Source organism: Neoarius graeffei, chromosome 21, assembly GCF_027579695.1.
Source record: "Neoarius graeffei isolate fNeoGra1 chromosome 21, fNeoGra1.pri, whole genome shotgun sequence".
In the NCBI taxonomy this organism is placed as follows: domain Eukaryota; kingdom Metazoa; phylum Chordata; class Actinopteri; order Siluriformes; family Ariidae; genus Neoarius; species Neoarius graeffei.
The window spans coordinates 61,498,253-61,519,122 of NC_083589.1; positions in this window are offsets into that span (position 1 = coordinate 61,498,253).

Genomic DNA, 20,870 nt, shown 5'->3' on the forward strand with positions numbered 1-20,870 from the left:
TTGCTCCCTTGCAGTTAAACCCTCTCCGTGTTTGTACTGGTGTGTGTTTACACCTCTGACCCCCGACCCAGTGTGACCTTTCTGATCTCTGTTTTTTTCCACAGCAGGGTTGAAAGCGATCAGTGACCCAGCGAGTCACGTGTTGTGCACGTGTTGGTGCAGGACACCGTCGTCCCTCAGCTCAGCATCCATCCGTAATGACGGCGTCACAGAAACATGAGGTGACCCCGGCATCAGACTGAAGCATGTTTACTCAACACCATGTTCCTGAGCAGGAAAAGCTGCACTCTGAGTGAGATGGATGTTCATGTCACTGTTGAGCCTGAGTTACACTTGTTTCTCACACATTTACTCACAGACGACAAAAATATGACAAGTTCTTTCCCAATACTCTTACATTCCGAACATTAGTAGGTCGCTACAAACCTTCCTTTCCTCGTCTTATAAATAGGAAGTACATTTTATAAATTAAAAAAACAAACAACAACAATATCTGTTTTTAAAAACAAACCTTATATTCAAAATGAACCAGAAAATAGTGAAGAGAAGCTAAAATTGAGACGTTCTGCAGGTTCTTCTCTGGGTTCTCGGGCTTCTTTCCACTTCCTAAATTCATGCTTGTAGTTGGATTAGTGACACTACAGTAGACCGGCAATCCCAGCTCATGTCCAGCATTCCCAGTTTAGACTCCAGATACTGCACAGCCCTGACTGAGTGTTTAAACAAATAATAATAATAATAATAATAATAATAATAATAATAATGATAATAATAAGAGACTTTATTTAACAGCATTTCCATAGTAGCCTGGCTCTTCATCTGTTAATTTAAAACACATATACAACTAATACATACAGTGGTGCTTGAAAGTTTGTGAACCCTTTAGAATTTTCGATATTTCTGCATAAATATGACCCAAAACTTCATCAGATTTTCACACAAGTCCTAAAAGTAGATAAAGAGAACCCAGTTAAACAAATTGCGTCAGTTAAGCCAAGCGGTTACTTCGATTGATTTCTTCAATTGCACACCGGGGCGACCCAAGTTCGAACCGCTGGCGCTGTCTGATGTTTTTGTGGGCAGCACGGTGGTGTAGTGGTTAGCGCTGTCGCCTCACAGCAAGAAGGTCCTGGGTTCGAGCCCCGTGGCCGGCGAGGGCCTTTCTGTGTGGAGTTTGCATGTTCTCCCCGTGTCCGCGTGGGTTTCCTCCGGGTGCTCCGGTTTCCCCCACAGTCCAAAGACATGCAGGTTAGGTTAACTGGTGACTCTAAATTGAGCGTAGGTGTGAATGTGAGTGTGAATGGTTGTCTGTGTCTATGTGTCAGCCCTGTGATGACCTGGCGACTTGTCCAGGGTAAACCCCTTGGGCTGAGGTGCCCTTGAGCTAGGCACCTAACTCCCAACTGCTCCCCAGGCACTGTTAGCATGGTTGCCCACTGCTCTGGGTAGGTGTGTGAGCTCATTGCTCATGTGTGTGTGCACTGCTTCAGATGGGTTAAATGCAGAGAGGAAATTTCACAAGTGTGTGATGAATAAAGTTGTGCTTTCTTTCTTGCTTTCTTCTTTTTTGAGACAAAAATATTATACTTGGTCATTTATTTATTGAGGAAAATGATACAATATTACATATCCGTGAGTGGCAAAAGTATGTGAACCTTTGCTTTCAGTATCTGGTGTGACCCCCCTTGTGCAGCAATAACTGCAACTAAACGTTTGCGGTAACTGTTGATCAGTCCTGCACACCGGCTTGGAGGAATTTTAGCCCGTTCCTCCATACAGAACAGCTTCAACTCTGGGATGTTGGTGGGTTTCCTCACATGAACTGCTCGCTTCAGGTCCTTCCACAGCATTTTGATTGGATTAAGGTCAGGACTTTGACTTGGCCATTCCAAAACATTAACTTTATTCTTCTTTAACCATTCTTTGGTAGAACGACTTGTGTGCTTAGGGTCGTTGTCTTGCTGCATGACCCACCTTCTCTTGAGATTCAGTTCATGGACAGATGTCCTGACATTTTCCTTTAGAATTTGCTGGTATAATTCAGAATTCATTGTTCCATCAATGACGGCAAGCCGTCCTGGTCCAGATGCAGCAAAACAGGCCCAAACCATGATACTACCACCACCATGTTTCACAGATGGGATAAGGTTCTTATGCTGGAATGCAGTGTTTTCCTTTCTCTAAACATAACGCTTCTCATTTAAACCAAAAAGTTCTATTTTGGTCTCATCCGTCCACAAAACATTTTTCCAATAGCCTTCTGGCTTGTCCACGTGATCTTTAGCAAACTGCAGATGAGCAGCAATGTTCTTTTTAGAGAGCAGTGGCTTTCTCCTTGCAACCCTGCCATGCACACCATTGTTGTTCAGTGTTCTCCTGATGGTGGACTCATGAACATTAACATTAGCCAATGTGAGAGAGGCCTTCAGTTGCTTAGAAGTTACCCTGGGGTCCTTTGTGACCTCGCCGACTATTACACGCCTTGCTCTTGAAGTGATCTTTGTTGGTTGACCACTCCTGGGGAGGGTAACAATGGTCTTGAATTTCCTCCATTTGTACACAATCTGTCTGACTGTGGATTGGTGGAGTCCAAACTCTTTAGAGATGGTTTTGTCACCTTTTCCAGCCTGATGAGCATCAACAATGCTTTTTCTGAGGTCCTCAGAAATCTCCTTTGTTCGTGCCATGATACACTTCCACAAACATGTGTTGTGAAGATCAGACTTTGATAGATCCCTGTTCTTTAAATAAAACAGGGTGCCCACTCACACCTGATTGTCATCCCATTGATAAAAAAATAAATAAATGTTGACAAAAAATGCTACTATGTTTGTTGTTGTTGTGAACGAGCAAGTCGCCAGAGGTCTGTAACTGGGGTCCGTAACCGAGGTCCATATCGTAGGATATGGACTCGCTCGCAAGCCAATCAGAGCACAGGATTTGATGGAAACCGGACCGCGAAAAAAATAATTAACAGTTATTCCACGAAATCGAGTCGTACATGAACTGATGGCGCTATAATCCATGTACGATGAGATTGAGTGGAATAACTGTTTTTTTCTATCCACATTCACTGGATTTTGAAAAATGGAGCATTTTTATTTTTATTTTTTTACAAATTTGATCAATAAAACCTTTATACAGAACATCCAACAAAATCATTTCTGCTTAGAATGTAAACAAACCGGTGAAATGACAGGAGCAATTTGTGAAAAATGCGATAATAATAATAATAATAATAATAATAATAATAATTCTTGAAAAATACAAAATATACGTTCTTACCATTAAATACTTTCATTCCATATTTTGTTGCTTTTTTTGTATTTTTTGGGATTTTGTTTTCGAGTAGAGTTTTTATTTTGTCCTCGGTTGGTTCAGCAACACACGCCACTGTTTTGTTTTTCTCTACTCATGGTATATGAGCTGATATCCTAGTAGTAGAGTAGCCAATCAGAGCATGTGATTGCTCATATCCAGTGAATGTGGACAGAATATTCTTGGATGTGAATAACATTCATAAACTGAGTTCACTGAAGGAGTCCTCCTTTGTCACACAAGCTTCATATCGAACAGCCTGCTCCGATTAGCATGAGAGGAGGAAACTACAACTAGTGTGAGGTGATCCTGTTACACTACAGTTGTGAACTAAGTGTGTGTGTGGCATTAGACCTGGGGGGGGGTCTTTTTTAAGCAAATGGTATTTTTGAACTGCAATCCTGATCGTCCTGATCGTGTGTGTGTGTGTGTGTGTGTGTGTGTGTGTGTGTGTGTGTGTGTGTGTAATGAGAAGATAGATAAGTGTTCCTCTTCCTTGACTTTTATCACATCCAGCTGCAGTGTTTCCAGTCTTTTAACTGATTGTCAGAGAATCTCTTTACTATCTCTCACCCTTTAATTCCCCATCTCTTTATCTGTCTGCATCGTTCTCCTCAAATAAGCTGTCATGTCTGTCCTTGCCTGCCTCACATCTCCTGTACACTCCATCATGGAGGACATTCGTCTCTGCTTTCTTCCTCTTCCATGACCTAAAATTACAGTGTGTGTGTGTGTGTGTGTGTGTGTGTGTGTGTGTGTGTGTGTGTGTGCGCGAAGAAAAAAAAAGACAAAAAAAGGAACTTAAATTAAAAACAAACGGTGCATCTCGATGAATCCAAGTAGCAAACATGCACACATTCTCTATAAGAAATTGACACTGAGACAGCCTCTCAGTAAGCACTCGGGTCACGTCATGTCATAAACCGTATAAAATCAAGTTCAGTGATTTCTCAGCAGCATTATTTGAACACGCTCAGTTGATGGCAGAATGGAAGGATGCGGTTCTTCTGTGGAATGCATGCCTCCAGGGCCATATCTAGCACCCATGTTTCAGCTTTCTGAAAGGATTGAAGAGCCGTTTTGTTTTAAATGTTTGCTTTGTTTGCCTAAAACGAACCACAACACAGCCTTAAAGAACTGATGGCATCATGAAAAACATGATGGCACAGCATGCATTCATTTTGTGAATTCACATTTCTGTCTTTGGTAACGTTAACATTGTAGCTTTTGTGACCTTGTATAATGACTATAGCTACGACGTGGTTTTTATTATTTTTTTTACCAGTAGCCGAAGAGGAAAACTAGCCAGCATCTTATTGATGACTCTGCTTCGTTGGAAGTTAGCACTAACTTAAACAGACTACTGTAATATTACCAGTAAGATTGTAATGCTATGATTGTAGTGTCTCTTGAATAAGGTTATGGTGGTTAAGTAAATGAGATGTGTCCATTTCTGCTACCACGATCTGAAATATGAATATGTTTGAATATGATTTTAATGCCAGTCAGAGTTGATTTGGGGCCTTTTTTAACTGAAATTATACACTGTCTTTTAGAGCGGAAGCATGGGTGTCAACTGAAGAAATACTGAGAAATATTTTGTCACGTTCTACCAGGCATTTATTCTACAGGTTCTACAAGCTAGTCAGTAGATCCAGCAGGTTGCTTCAGAGGCATTTGATATTGCCACAACGCTTGGAATAATACAACAATGCGTTGACAGAAAATGTACTTTTAATCAGGGCTTTGAACCGGTTCAAGGAACGAAAACGAAAACCGGGAACTTTTTCTATTTCACATGGAACAGAAACGAAACCAGAAACTTTATTATTTTTTATGTTCCAGAACAGAAACGCTTATTAAAAATAATGGTAACCGGTTAATACCGGTTTTTATTTCGTTCCTCAAAGTTTCCGTAGCCTACAAATAAAAAAGCCATGAGTGTCTGAGCAAAGAAGAGCCTGAACGTTGCAACCTCCCTATTGGCTGTTTGTAAAAATGTATCAATTGTTGCCCTTCGCACGGGAATCATCGCGGGCTCGAGAGACGAGACCTGACGAGTTAGTTCGTTGGTAGCAGAACAAAATGTCTGGACACAAATCGGGTTTTCAGAAAAGGAAAGAAAATAAACGGAGGGTTGAAAATACAAAAAAGGAGGCAGAAAATGTAAAACGAGTTTTAAGGTAGGACAAATGGTTACTTTTTAAGGCAGCCCGCCGTGGCTGCCTGCAGGCTTATTTATTATAGCCCATTTAGTTAAAATAGTTGATATAAAATGTCTATAGTTATAGTTATGTGATGGTTGTCCTGATTTAGACTGGTGTTTTTTTTTTGGGGGGGGGGGGTTTGCGCAATGTTGCACCCGGGTCCAGATTAGGGCAGAACCGGCCCTGGCTACATTTCAGGTGTAGTTTGTTTTATGAATGTATGTACTTGCATAGATGTGTACTTGGTCTTCCAATATGGCGCCTAACAAAATCTCGCGGTGCGGTGACGTCATGCGGTAGCCCTCTATAGGGCCTGACTAGCCTTTGGTAACACACTAAACGAATTATCTTTCATTTTTGGCACTTTTTCTGTTTGTGTAGATGGGAAGACATACTGAGAATCCAAATCGCCAACATTTGAAATAATAATTGTTTTGAATTATTTCTTGTCTTATTTAATGAAGGTTGTAATAGAATTAGCCTACATTTGGCTTAAGCCGGATGAGACAGAGACATAACTTTATAGCCATTTGTTAAACAGCTGACAGGGAACGTAATTAACCGTTCCGGGAACGAAATTTTTTTGTTCTAACCGGTTCGGGAACATCTATTTAATGGTGGAACCCAAAACCGGAAACGTTAAAATTCCGTTTCTGTTCGGAACGAACCAATAGGAAAAAAATTCTGGTTCAAAGCCCTGCTTTTAATACTTAAGTATTTTTAAACGCAAGTACAACCCCGATTCCAAAAAAGTTGGGACAAAGTACAAATTGTAAATAAAAACAGAATGCAATAATTTACAAATCTCAAAAACTGGTATTGTATTCACAATAGAACATAGACAACATATCAAATGTCGAAAGTGAGACATTTTGAAATTTCATGCCAAATATTGGCTCATTTGAAATTTCATGACAGCAACACATCTCAAAAAAGTTGGGACAGGGGCAATAAGAGGCTGGAAAAGTTAAAGGTACAAAAAGGAACAGCTGGAGGACCAAATTGCAACTCATTAGGTCAACTGGCAATAGGTCATTAACATGACTGGGTATAAAAAGAGCATCTTGGAGTGGCAGCGGCTCTCAGAAGTAAAGATGGGAAGAGGATCACCAATCCCCCTAATTCTGCGCCGACAAATAGTGGAGCAATATCAGAAAGGAGTTCGACAGTGTAAAATTGCAAAGAGTTTGAACATATCATCATCTACAGTGCATAATATCATCAAAAGAGTCAGAGAATCTGGAAGAATCTCTGTGCGTAAGGGTCAAGGCCGGAAAACCATACTGGGTGCCCGTGATCTTCGGGCCCTTAGACGGCACTGCATCACATACAGGCATGCTTCTGTATTGGAAATCACAAAATGGGCTCAGGAATATTTCCAGAGAACATTATCTGTGAACACAATTCACCGTGCCATCCGCCGTCGCCAGCTAAAACTCTATAGTTTAAAGAAGAAGCCGTATCTAAACATGATCCAGAAGCGCAGACGTCTTCTCTGGGCCAAGGCTCATTTAAAATGGACTGTGGCAAAGTGGAAAACTGTTCTGTGGTCAGATGAATCAAAATTTGAAGTTCTTTATGGAAATCAGGGACGCCGTGTCATTCGGACTAAAGAGGAGAAGGACGACCCGAGTTGTTATCAGCGCTCAGTTCAGAAGCCTGCATCTCTGATGGTATGGGGTTGCATTAGTGCATGTGGCATGGGCAGCTTACACATCTGGAAAGACACCATCAATGCTGAAAGGTATATCCAGGTTCTAGAGCAACATATGCTCCCATCCAGACGACGTCTCTTTCAGGGAAGACCTTGCATTTTCCAACATGACAATGCCAAACCACATACTGCATCAATTACAGCATCATGGCTGCGTAGAAGAAGGGTCCGGGTACTGAACTGGCCAGCCTGCAGTCCAGATCTTTCACCCATAGAAAACATTTGGCGCATCATAAAACGGAAGATCTCATCTCATTATCTGTAGCCGCTTTATCCTGTTCTACAGGGTCGCAGGCAAGCTGGAGGCTATCCCAGCTGACTACGGGCGAAAGGCGGGGTTCACCCTGGACAAGTCGCCAGGTCATCACAGGGCTGACACATAGACACAGACAACCATTCACACTCACATTCACACCTACGCTCAATTTAGAGTCACCAGTTAACCTAACCTGCATGTCTTTGGACTGTGGGGGAAACCGGAGCACCCGGAGGAAACCCACGCGGACACGGGGAGAACATGCAAACTCCACACAGAAAGGCCCTCGCCGGCCACAGGGCTCAAACCCGGACCTTCTTGCTGTGAGGCGACAGCGCTAACCACTACACCACCGTGCTGCCCTAAAACGGAAGATACGACAAAAAAGACCTAAGACAGTTGAGCAACTAGAATCCTACATTAGACAAGAATGGGTTAACATTCCTCTCCCTAAACTTGAGCAACTTGTCTCCTCAGTCCCCAGACATTTACAGACTGTTGTAAAGAGAAAAGGGGATGTCTCACAGTGGGAAACATGGCCTTGTCCCAACTTTTTTGAGATGTGTTGTTGTCATGAAATTTAAAATCGCCTAATTTTTCTCTTTAAATGATACATTTTCTCAGTTTAAACATTTGATATGTCATCTATGTTCTTTTCTGAATAAAATATGGAATTTTGAAACTTCCACATCACTGCATTCCGTTTTTATTTACAATTTGTACTTTGTCCCAACTTTTTTGGAATCGGTACTTTAACTTAAGTAAAAATCTGACTGTACAACCTTCACTTGTATCAGAGTAACATTTGACCAGTGGGATCTGCACTTTGACTTAAGTAATGAAGTTGGGTTCTTTGTCCACCTCTGACATGATTGGGTATAAAAGGAGCAGCACAAAAGGCTCAGTCTTTGCAGCAAGGATGGGCCATGTCTCACTCTTTTGGGCCAAAATTTGTGAGAGAATTGTTAGTCAATTCAAAAAGAACATTTCTCAATGCAAGATTTTAGGTCTTTCAAAATCTGTAGTACATAGTATTGTGAAAAGCTTCAGGGAGTTCAGAGACATCTCAGGCCCACTTTACACGGGGACGGTATAAAACAAAAACGCAAAAGTCCGTTTTCGTTCTCACTTTTTTCCACGTCTACACGACCGTTTTCAAGGAGGAAATCTGCGTCTATATGGTGACGCATAAATGTCTCCGCTATGTCTGCACGCATGCGCAACGTCTTCTGTCTTGTCTGATCTGCACATCTGCGCTGCTGTTCTGTCAAGTTATCCTACCAAGCCTACTACGCATGCGCGAAATCCAGGAGGGTAGGAAAATTCAACAGTAGTTTTGTCCCACCGATCAGCTGGGCTGATAGAAAATCGGTGAGAATTTCACGCATTTGCCGATTTTTATGTTTTGTGCGTATTGGTCGAGTCTTTGGCCGAGTCAAATAATTTGTAATGACTTGTTTTAAATAATAAAACGGTCTGTATGAGAACTTGCTAGGATAACTTTACAGAACACCGGTCCGGCTGAGGTACTGTAGTGCTCGAGGGAGGAGCAGGAGCAAACCGAAACTCTTTTAATCTGCCTTTATTAAGTAACACTCACTCTTGTTTCGGTGAAGAAGAGAAAAGGCAGTGTCCATCTCAGCAAAATAAATCCGTTCGGCTGCTAGTTTTGTTTTCAGTCTCGGGTTTATGGTTTCACGAGCGGCTTGAATAGGCGGCGCGCGCGTGCACGCACACGCGTGTGTGTGTAACTTGGCGACACCAAATTGAGGAGCTCCAGCCAGGCGGGTGAGCAGGAAAACACATCTACTGCATTAAAACACAGAGCAGCTTGAAGGTCCGTTGGATCGATGTAATCAGACATGCTCTTACTTTTTTACTTACTTTCTTACTTCCCGGGCTGGCATGTGCAGTATATGACACATGTATGACGTAAACGCGTACCCGACGTGAGCAGATCCGAGCAGAGTTTTGCGTATTGGGTAGTTTAGACGGATATGCAACGGGGGCTGTTTTTAACTTATCCACTTTGGAAGGCGTTTTCAATTTTATCCGTTTTTCAGCCTCGGAAACGCCGTCCCCGTGTAGACGAAAGGCACTTCTGATAAAATATTTAGTCGTTTTTACCCGACAGCATCCTCGTGTAAACGGGCCCTCAGTGTGTAAAGGGCAAGGAGAGAAACCATTGTTGAATGTGTGTGACCTTTGACCCCCAGGCGACACTGCCTGAGAAACTGTCATGCTAAAATGACAAATATAGCCACATGGGCTCGGGAGTACTTCGGAAAACCATGGCCACTTAACATAGGAAAAAAAAAATCATTACTTTGAATTGTACCTTTGAAGTCCCCAGTAATGGGAGAAGAATGCGTTGTTTGTCTGAGTGGTCATAAAAATATTGATATAAAATAGAAAGTGCACTAAAATCCAAAAACATGGTGTCTCATTCTGTAAGATCTGCTCTACATTTCAGCATTAGTTTGAACTTGCTGAGTCACATGATTTGGAAGATTTTGTTTTACTTGTCACTGGTACATTCATTTACTGAGGGTCCCTAAGTGAAAGGTGTGTTTCAGAGCGAGGGCTTGGAGGTGATCTAACCGTCCTCTCAGTGCTGACAACCGGTGAATCTGAAGAGAAAACACCGCTGGATCGCGGCTGAATATTTGTCGAATATCCAACCTAAAACTATCTTCACCTGGGTGTTTGTATCTGTAATAATATACTGCCATCTTAAACGCTACAGGAAGCACATATTTACAGTATGGTGTGTTTTCATCCTCGCCCCAGAGACTTAAAAGTGGTAGATCAGGTTGTGCAGTGCAGCACAGCCACACCCTTGTAGGGGGGCCTGGGGGCATAACCATAACCACGCAATTTTGTTAAATTATATATTTCTATATTTTTAGCTTTTTTGAGACAATGTAATTAGGTTTTTTTCTTCATATTGTAAAGCGCTTAGCACAGAAATGAATAAGCACTCTATTAAATGTGATTATTAAGGTTCAAACATTTGTAAAATCATCAACTGTTTATATTTGTGAAAGAATGTAAAGAATGCATAGTAAAAAAAAGATTTTCTACATTTCTATCTAACTTCACAGCATGTCATAGATTTTTTTTTAGTATTTAAAAACACCTAAAATTTTTAACTTGATTAAAATCTAAAATAAGCCAATCACAAATGATTATTCTCCTCCTTCCATTATTTAACAACACATTCCCTGGATATGAGGAATCGTGTGCTCTGATTGGCTACTCTACTAGTACTATATAAGCTCATATACAGTGAGTAGAGAAAAACAAAATGGCGGAGCGTGTTACTGAACCAACCAAGGACGAAATAAAAACTCTACTTGAAAACAAAACACAAAAAAATTATCAATTATTTAATAGAAATAGAAATAGCTAAAAGAATATACCATAGTTTTTTATTCTTTTCTCCCCCAATAGCTCCTGTTCCACACTCCAGCCCAGTCAGTGGCAGTAATGCACCTTCAAGTTGGTTTGCTAACCGCCAAAAAATAAACCCTAAAGAAGAAGAAAACCCCCAAATACAAAAAAAGCAACAAAATATGGAATGAAAGTATTTGATGGTCAGAATGTATCTTTATTTCCCCAAGAATTATTATTATTATCGCATTTTTCACAAATTGCTCCTGTCATTTCGCCGATTTGTTTGCATTCTAAGCGGAAATGATTTTGTCAGACATTTTGTATAAAGTTTTTATTTATAGAATTTGCAAAAAATAAAAATAAAAATGTTTCTCAAAATCCAGTGAATGTGGACAGAATAAAACAGTTATTCCACTCAGTCTCGTCGTACATGGATTATAGCGCTATCAGCTCATGCACGACTCGATTTCATGGAATAACTGTTCAATATACAGATCTTTAAAACATTTATATTTTAATACGTAATATTTTGCCTTGGGGCGGCACGGTGGTGTAGTGGTTAGCGCTGTCGCCTCACAGCAAGAAGGTCCAGGTTCGAGCCCCGTGGCCGGCGAGGGCCTTTCTGTGCGGAGTTTGCATGTTCTCCCCGTGTCCGCGTGGGTTTCCTCCGGGTGCTCCGGTTTCCCCCACAGTCCAAAGACATGCAGGTTAGGTTAACTGGTGACTCTAAATTGAGCGTAGGTGTGAATGTGAGTGTGAATGGTTGTCTGTGTCTATGTGTCAGCCCTGTGATGACCTGGCGACTTGTCCAGGGTGAACCCCGCCTTTCGCCCGTAGTCAGCTGGGATAGGATCCAGCTCGCCTGCGACCCTGTACAGGATAAAGCGGCTACAGATAATGAGATGCGATGAGATATTTTGCCTTTGCAGTGCAGTGTACAGTATCTGAAAATGTGCCTGGAATGATAAATTCTATTAAAGCATAATTCTGCAAAACCGAAAGTTACAGCTTTATCTCTGACACTGGAGACTCCTTCCATAAAAATGTAAATAAATGTCTCCTTACACATGTAATATACACATTTTTTAAAAATCCTCTGTGACATGCAGCTGCATTATGAAAACTGTTAATATTATAGTCAGGCTGTCTGTTGTTGCCCAAATGAGGATGGGTTCCCTTTTGAGTCTGGTTCCTCTCGAGGTTTCTTCCTCATGTCGTCTGAGGGAGTTTTTCCTTGCCACCGTCGCCACAGGCTTGCTCATTGGGGATAGATTAGGGATAAAATTAGCTCATGTTTTAAGTCGTTTAAATTCTGTAAAGCTGCTTTGCGACAATGTTTATTGTTAAAAGCGCTGTACAAATAAACTTGATTTGATTTGATTTGATATTACTGTCAGAAAAGAATCCATCAACACTTTCTGACCAATCAGAATAAAGAGCTGTGCATCATAGAAATACATAAGAGTTGCCGGCTGTCTTGAATGAACGCAGCATCTAGTGAGTCATGTGACACAGACGGTTATACACGGTAATTATAATGATAATAATAATAATCAGACACGTCAGACTCAGGAGAGACGTGCGTCCTGAGCGTGGTGCACGGTGTCCGGTTGGGGTTAGAGCGAGGACTCCCTGTGGGTTATTGATGTGGGTGTGCTGGAGTGTAAACATGAATTAGTGCTCGGAAACACAGCTTTTGTATAGCTATCTGTCATTACGCAGCAGGTGCAAAGTGATGTGTGCGTGATAACCGCACAAAAACGACGTTCTGTTTTTGGGTCTGTGTGTGTTAGAGCTACACTCAAGGCCAGAGGAAACGCTGAGGACGGATGGTCTCTCTGTCTCTCATCAGGTTATCTGACTGCCTTTGTAAAAGTGTGTGTGTGGTGGAGGAGGCTGTACACACACGTGCGCGCACGCCTGAGGCAGCATGTGCACAGTCTTTTGTTATGAGGTGTTTGAGCTCCATCCCTCCTCACCTCAGCGTCAATGTGCTGTCAAATCGACTCTCATTGAAACGTTCTCCATGAAACCTGAGCTGCAGGAGAGATTCAGCTGATCCTCAGTCATGAACACATACACTTACCGGGGTTGTGTTACAAAAGGAAACTCTACAAACATGCAAAAAGCAAGTGAAAATAACCACTACGAAATACCCGATGTACTAAAATTCAAGCGAGCTATTTAAACAACCTTATTAAATTTTCATGTTTTTTTTTTTTTTTAACATACAACGTTGTTTAGCTTGTGACACTTGATGCATGGGCCACTTCTGCTCATCACATCCTGCATAACAGTCTTGCAAATAAAGCTTATTTAATAAAATACTCATAATTTAAAGTCATATTTTGCCTTGTCCCAGTCCCCGCCCATATGCTCCTCCCACAGAGCATTTTTATGTACAACCCCAACTCCAAAAAAGTTGGGACGCTGTGTAAACTGTGAATAAAAACAGAATGTGAAGATTTGCAAATCATAGAAACCCTATATTTCATCGAAAATGGTACAAAGACAACATATCAAATGTTGAAACTGAGAAATTTTATTGTTTTTTTTTTAATATTTGCTCATTTTGAATTTGATGTCAGCAACACATTTCAGAAAAGTTGGTACGGGGCAAAAAAAGACTGAAAAAGTTGTGCAATGTTTAAAAAAAATGAACTAATTTGGTTAATCATCAACAGGTCAGTAAGATCCCTTATGAAAACTAACCATGGTTTTACTATGGTTTATAGTTATTCATGGTTTTCATGGTTTTTTGGGTAACCATGAAAACCACGGTGCATTTTACCTCAATGTTCACTTAAATTTTTAGGTTCTAAGTAAATGTTAATGGATCTGGGCTGTTAATCGAGATCCTTCTCTACAGCATTGACTTTTGGACGAAAGCATGGTAATACTACAGTTAGTGCATCCTTTTAAAAACCATACTATCCCTTTTTAAACTAATTTCGTAGTTACTATGACCTATTACACATACAACTATGATGCTACCACAGCTACTGCAGTACTATGGATAAACCACAGTAATGCTATGGTTGGTTCATAGTACTTAGAATCACCATGAAATGCCATAGTAGAACCATGGTTACTACCATGGATGAACCACAGTAATACTATGGTTGGTTCATGGTACTTAGAATAACCACGAGATACCATGGTAGAATCATGGTTACTACATAAAAACCATGGTAAAACCATAGTAAACCATGGTAGATTTTCGTAAGGGATGATTGGGTATAAGACGAAAGAACTGGTGTCAATCTGAAGAGAATCAGAGCTCCGGTGAACCCTGTTAACATCCAAGGGGTCAGTGTGGACGTGGTGGAGGAATATAAGTACCTGGGGGTGTACTTGGATAATAAACTGGACTGGGCCAAAAACGTGGACACTGTATACAAAAAGGGCCAGAGCCGTCTCTATTTTCTGAGACGGCTGAGGTCCTTCAACATCTGCCGAACGATGCTGCGGATGTTCTATGAGTCTGTGGTGGCCAGCGCCATCCTGTACGCTGTCGTCTGCTGGGGCAGCGGCTTGAAGGTGAAGGGCGCTAACAGACTCAATAAGATCATCAGGAAGGCCGGCCATGTTGTAGGCATGGAACTGGACTCTCTGACAGTGGTGTTGGAGAAGAGGACACTGTCCAAAATAAAGACAATCTTAGACTGTCCTTCCCACCCTCTCCATGAGGAGCTGATCAGCCACAGGAGCACATTCAGTAAACGGCTGGTTCTTCCACGCTGCATAACTGAGAGACCCAGGAAATCATTCCTACCTGCTGCAGTCAAGCTGTACAATGCCACTGTATAACTGTGGTGCACCGTCTTACCATGCGTCCTTCACTCAGGTGCAATACATGTATATAGGAATCATTGTATATAAAATCACTTCATTTTGCTTTTACTTAAGTAATTGAACTTGTTTAAATTTATTTTATTTTTATTTATTCTTTTTCAGACGATTTTATCTTCTGTTTTTAGACATGCTTCCTTCTTCTTTGATTCAGGAGCTTGGTAGCAAATTTGAATTTCCCTCCGGGGATTAATAAAGTAATTCTGATTCTGATAAAAAAAGAGCATCCCAGGGAGGCGGAGTCTCTCAGAAGTAAAGATGGGGAGGGGTTCACCGCTCTGTAAAAACTGCGTGGGCAAACAGTGCAACAATTTAAGAATAACATTCCTCAATGTAAAACTGCAAAGAATTTGAGGATTACATCATCTATGGCACATAATATCATTAAAAGCTTCAGAGAATCTGGAGAAATCTCTGTCTGCAAGAGACAAGGCTGAAAACTGACACTGGATGCCTGTGATCTTCAGGCCCTCAGGAGACACTGCATTAAAAGCAGACACGTGTCTGTAGTGGAAATCACTGTATGGGCTCAGGAACACTTCAGAAAACCATCGTCTGTGAAAACACTTCATTACTGCATCCGCAAACGCAAGTTAAAACCAGATATAAACAATATCCAGAAACCCCGCCCCCTTCTCTGGGCCTGAGCTCTTTTACGATGGACTGAGGCGAAATGGAAAACTGTCCCGAGGTCTGACGAATCAAAAATAGAAATTCTTTTTAGAAATCATGGACACCACGTCCTCCAGGCTAAAGAGGAGAGGGACCATCCGGCTTGTTATCAGTGCACAGTTCAAAAGCAGCATCTGTGATGGTATGAGGGGGCATTAGTGCAGGGGCTTTCAACCTTTTCTGTTTTAAGGCCCACCTATTCATACTTGTAACGAGTCGGAGCCCATTAAAAAAGATCCCCAATTATTTTGGCTCATCTATTCTATTAGAATCTAATACTCTATTGTAAAGTGTATTAATGGGATCCAACATCATTCCCCGTTACAGCTGGGAGCCCAGGAATTAAATAAATGCAATAAAAACAAACTTCTTAATTGTATTGTATTTAAAACTGTGTGGATGAGCCAGAAGCCGAACCCATGCTTGCAGGTCATTCTCAGCCAAAAGAGATTAATGATCCAAAAGTGGAGTCTGGTCCATTAACACAAGAACTTATTGCCATGTTTGTGTTCAGCAAACAAGCGAGTTATTAAGAAGTTCACTCAAAAGAAGTGGATATAGAAACCACTCAATGGGATTCGATCCTTACATGCTAACAAAGAAGGATTTTTCCTACAAGTTAGAAAATTATCCATCTGTTGAGTTCCCCAACATCTCAAACTACCTTCTGCTGCAGACATCGTTCTACACGGAGACACAGGTGAAAAGCTGGAAGAGCCTGGAGGAGAACAACTTTTTATATGTGGCTGGGTTAAAGATCTGGGGATCAGGACATGGCAAGATAGACGGTGGTAGATGGATCTAAGTGCAGGAAGAGTGTTTATTAGCAGATGTGATATTTACAAAAACAAAACACAAATGAAAGAAAACAGAAAGCAGAATCAAAGAGCAGAATATTTAAACAGTGTTATAAACATGGCTAGAAACAAATGTGACAGCGATAATGATAATACTTCACAAAGTCTCTGTGAAAACAGTGTCCTTATCTGCATGTGCTGATTGTGCTCAAATCAGTATCAGGTGGTTCCCATAACAACCAGGTCCCAAAAGTGCACACAATGCACTCCATGAGTGGGCGTGGCTGCTCAAGCTCAAGTGCACAAAGGTGTGACAGTCAAGTGTTCACCTGCTATGTGACCATAACTTTTAGCTCACCTGTATAATCGCCATGCATCACCAACAAAATGCCTCATTTTCATCGATAACCCATCGCAAAGCATTGCGAGTGGTAGTGTGACCATAGCTTAATGAGATGGATGTGAGGTTGAATACAACCCAGCAATTGTACTCTATACGAATAAAAATTAGCTTCAACTTGAAAAAAAAATCACGGCCCATTAGTGGGCCTAGTGATTGAGAAACACTGCATTATTGCACATGACATGGGGAGCGGGGTGGCACGGTGGTGTAGTGGTTAGCGCTGTCGCCTCACAGCAAGAAGGTCCTGGGTTCGAGCCCCGGGGCCGGCGAGGGCCTTTCTGTGCGGAGTTTGCATGTTCTCCCCGTGTCCGCGTGGGTTTCCTCCGGGTGCTCCGGTTTCCCCCACAGTCCAAAGACATGCAGGTTAGGTTAACTGGTGACTCTAAATTGAGCGTAGGTGTGAATGTGAGTGTGAATGGTTGTCTGTGTCTATGTGTCAGCCCTGTGATGACCTGGCGACTTGTCCAGGGTGTACCCCGCCTTTCACCCGTAGTCAGCTGGGATAGGCTCCAGCTTGCCTGCGACCCTGTAGAAGGATAAAGCGGCTAGAGATGATGAGATGAGAGATGAGACATGGGGAGCTTGTACATCTGGGAAGGCATCATTAATGCTGAATGATATAAACATGTTTCAGAGCAATATGCTGCCATCCAGACTAAATCTTTTTCAGGGAAGGCCTTCCTTCTTTCAGCAAGACAACGACAAACTGCTTTCTGCACATATTAAAATTGCATGGCTCCATAGTAAAAGAGTCCGGGTGCTAAACTGGCCTGCTGCAGTCCAAACCTGTCTCCCATTTAAAACAGTCGGTGCTTTATGAAGCGCAAAATACAACAAATACGAAATGAAATTGTATATCAGGCAAGAATGGGACAACATTTCTCTTTCAAAACAACAGCAATCGGTCTCTTCAGGTCCCAAACATTTAGAGTGTTGTTAAAAGTAGAGGTGATGCAACACAGTGGTAAACTTGACCCTGTCCCAACTTTTCTGAAACGTGTTGCTGACATCAAATTCAAAATGAGCATATCTATTTTCTTAAAAACAATACAATTTCTCAGTTTCAACATTTGATATGTTGTCTTTGTACTATTTTCAATGAAATATAGGGTTTCCATGATTTGCAAATCTTCACATTCTCTTTTTATTTACAGTTTGTACAGCATCCCAACTTTTTGGGAATTGGGGTTGTACACTTTTCTGGCTCTGAGCTTCAGAATCTTCAATGCTGCAGTCTGATTGGCTGGTTGCTCCTCCATGAACGTGGACCTCCTGAGACCATTTTACAACATCAACAAAATTTTTTGAACACACAAACTTTTTTAGAGCAAGATACCAAAATAATAGACTCAAGTTATTGAAATTTCATGGCATAACTGTTTGTTTTTAAAATAATTCTTCTTGAAATAGTGGAGAGGAAATGTGGTTGGCTGTATTCATGATCAAATAGGAAGGGTTTCTTGGCCATGTTTAGTCCTGAAACGTACCAGAATGTCGAGCAAAAGTGTTGTGAGATGATAGCGATGTTGATGTGAGCTGCATGAGAAGAGCATGGAAATTAGTTTATCGTGTTACTGTGATAAGGTTGAAGATCCAAATCCAGTATTTTTTGCTTGTTTTCATTCTGGTGCCATGTTCATGAGTCATCGGTTTCTCGAGTCAGAGCCATGAAGATAGTCAGTCAAGTATCAGGTTCCAGGTACCAAGTAGGTAAACAGAGGTTTTGTACACTTATTTGGTACCAAGCTTCAGAATCGTCCAGGCTGCAATCTGAGTGATTATTCGCTCACACAGACAAACAGACAGATAAGAGACTGAAACTCTCATTTTCTAGCTCATGTTCACCTTTAAATGTCAAAAAAGAAATAATAAAACAAAAGAACTGTTAAATATCTTTAAAGCAATGTGCACCTGCATCAGAACGACAGTTTCATCCACCATATTTGTCAAAAGTTTCAAAGACTCCCACAACACAGTGGGAATTCTGGGACCGGTCACAGTGTGAAGGAAAAATCTGACGCTGCGTTCAGATCTGGCTAAAATAAATCACCTCAGTGGGAGACGGCTTTTCAATTATCTTGAGATCATGTGAAAACTGCTCCAAAACACAGCCTATCTATTTCTACAGCACCTGCTAAGGGCGCGTGGGACGTGCGAGCAGTGATAATGTTCCTTTACAATGAGTTTGAGTGGAACATCAGGTGAAGGTGGTGTGCAAGTCTGATGTTTCCCTACATGCAATCAATCAATCTCTCTCTCTCTCTCCCTCTCTCACTCTCTGGCATATGCCACTGCCACCACACTAAATCTGTTCCTGTATAATTACCCTACCGCCGTCAAGCACCTTTATTCCCCCTAATTGCATTCTCCATAATCACTGTATATGAGGCTAAATTTAGCCCGCTGACTTTCAGAAGCCACAGCATAAATCCGTTAGCTTCATTTTCATGTCATCCCCACGGAGCCATATGTTCTCGTCTCAGCGCTCCCCTGTTGCTCTTTTATTTATTCACTGATCTTCTTTCATGGCCATCTTTTTTCTGCCTTATGTAATGTTGTTTGTCGTCACTGGAGCAATACCCGGGCTCCTTTTGCATAACAGCTCGCAATTAATTCCTCTCCTAATGTGTTTTTGGCTGAGTAACATTTTCATTTCAGAAACATGGTGAAGAAGATGAGCTGGACTATTGTGTGACTGAACGAGCTAAATGGCAGCAAACAGTGGCTCTGATAATAAGTGAGGATTTAATGTGTGTGTGTGTGTGTGTGTGTGTGTGTGAGAGAGAGAGAGAGAGAGAGAGAGAGAGAGAGAGAGAGAGAGACTCCTTCCAACAAGGCACACCATCTTGCCATCTGCTGAAATGCTGAGATGTTGCGTTTGAGACTGAAGGCCTCACTGAGCAGAACAGAGTCACACTACTCTGTGTGTGTGTGTGTGTGTGTGTGTGTGTGTGTGTGTGTGTGTGTTGAAACCCAGACACAGAGAACACAGCAATCAGCACTCAGGCTGCCGGCGCTGTTGGGTGTCATTAAGAGAAAATCACAGTGTGCTTGTGGTTTTTTTTTAGATGTCTCATGAACCTCGCTTGCAGCATTGCCAGATTGGGCGGTTTTCTTTCCCAATTTGGATGTTTATAATCACATTTGGGATGGGAAAGAAATTGCCTTTGGCTTGGAGATACAGTTTGGCCTCAGTGGTGGTGGAGGAACCCAGGAACCCATGGACGCGGCAGGGATAGTGTTAGCCTGCTATATACGAGCCTAAAAAACGCACACATGATGGATTCAAACATTATTTCTGGATATTTTACATGTATGCATGTCGTTATGCTGAAGTATAATTTGTGTGTTTATAGCATGCAGACTGTAATGCCCTGTCAGCACTTTGTTCATTTGTATGGATCACCTGTAGCACCTTTGTGCCTTTTTCTTTTCAGTTTAAGTTTCACTTCTGATTTATTATTATTATTATTATTATTATTATTATTAGCAAATGCCAAAACATGTTGCGTGTTTAGATGATGTGCTTTTAAAAAAACTGTGTTGTCTTATCCTATTCACTTCAAGAAGACATGGACTTTCTAAAGTCTGGTTTCCTTAAAATGTATTTTTCTTTTATTCATAATTGAGTTTCAGTGTATAATTTGAATAAGAAGGGTGCACTTTTTAAAGTGGGTTCATCCGTCAATACCAAAACAGCTCTGAAAACAAACAAACAAACAAACAAATAACAAGATAACTTTTTTCTCCTTCTGATGATCTTCAGGATATTCAGATGGTGCCACTTCCTGTTGAACATGTGACTTCATCATGGAACATTCCAAATACTTTCTCGGGATGAATATGTTCTAGTTGAGTGAATGAACTAAAATGAACATTTTTCACAACCTGGAATGGACGATTCATGGAAAAGGATGTTTCAAGGATGAGATGGAATGGATTAAATGGATTCACATGTTCATGCAACCATAATTTGAAGTGTTTTCAGATTTATTTCAAGAGCAGGGACAGGAAAAAATGGTTAGTTGTAATTAGTTAGTTAACTGGTGAAGTGTTTTCAAAACAAACTAGAAGGACCCTCGGTTGAGTCCATACCTCCACCAAGCCACATACAGTATTATCAACATCAAAATCAAATCATTTGAACCCAAGATAATACTAAAGCTGTCCACCAAATTTCTTCCAAATCCATTCACTACTTTTTGAGTTATGTTGGGAACAGGAAAAAAAAGAAACCTCGATCCACATACATACA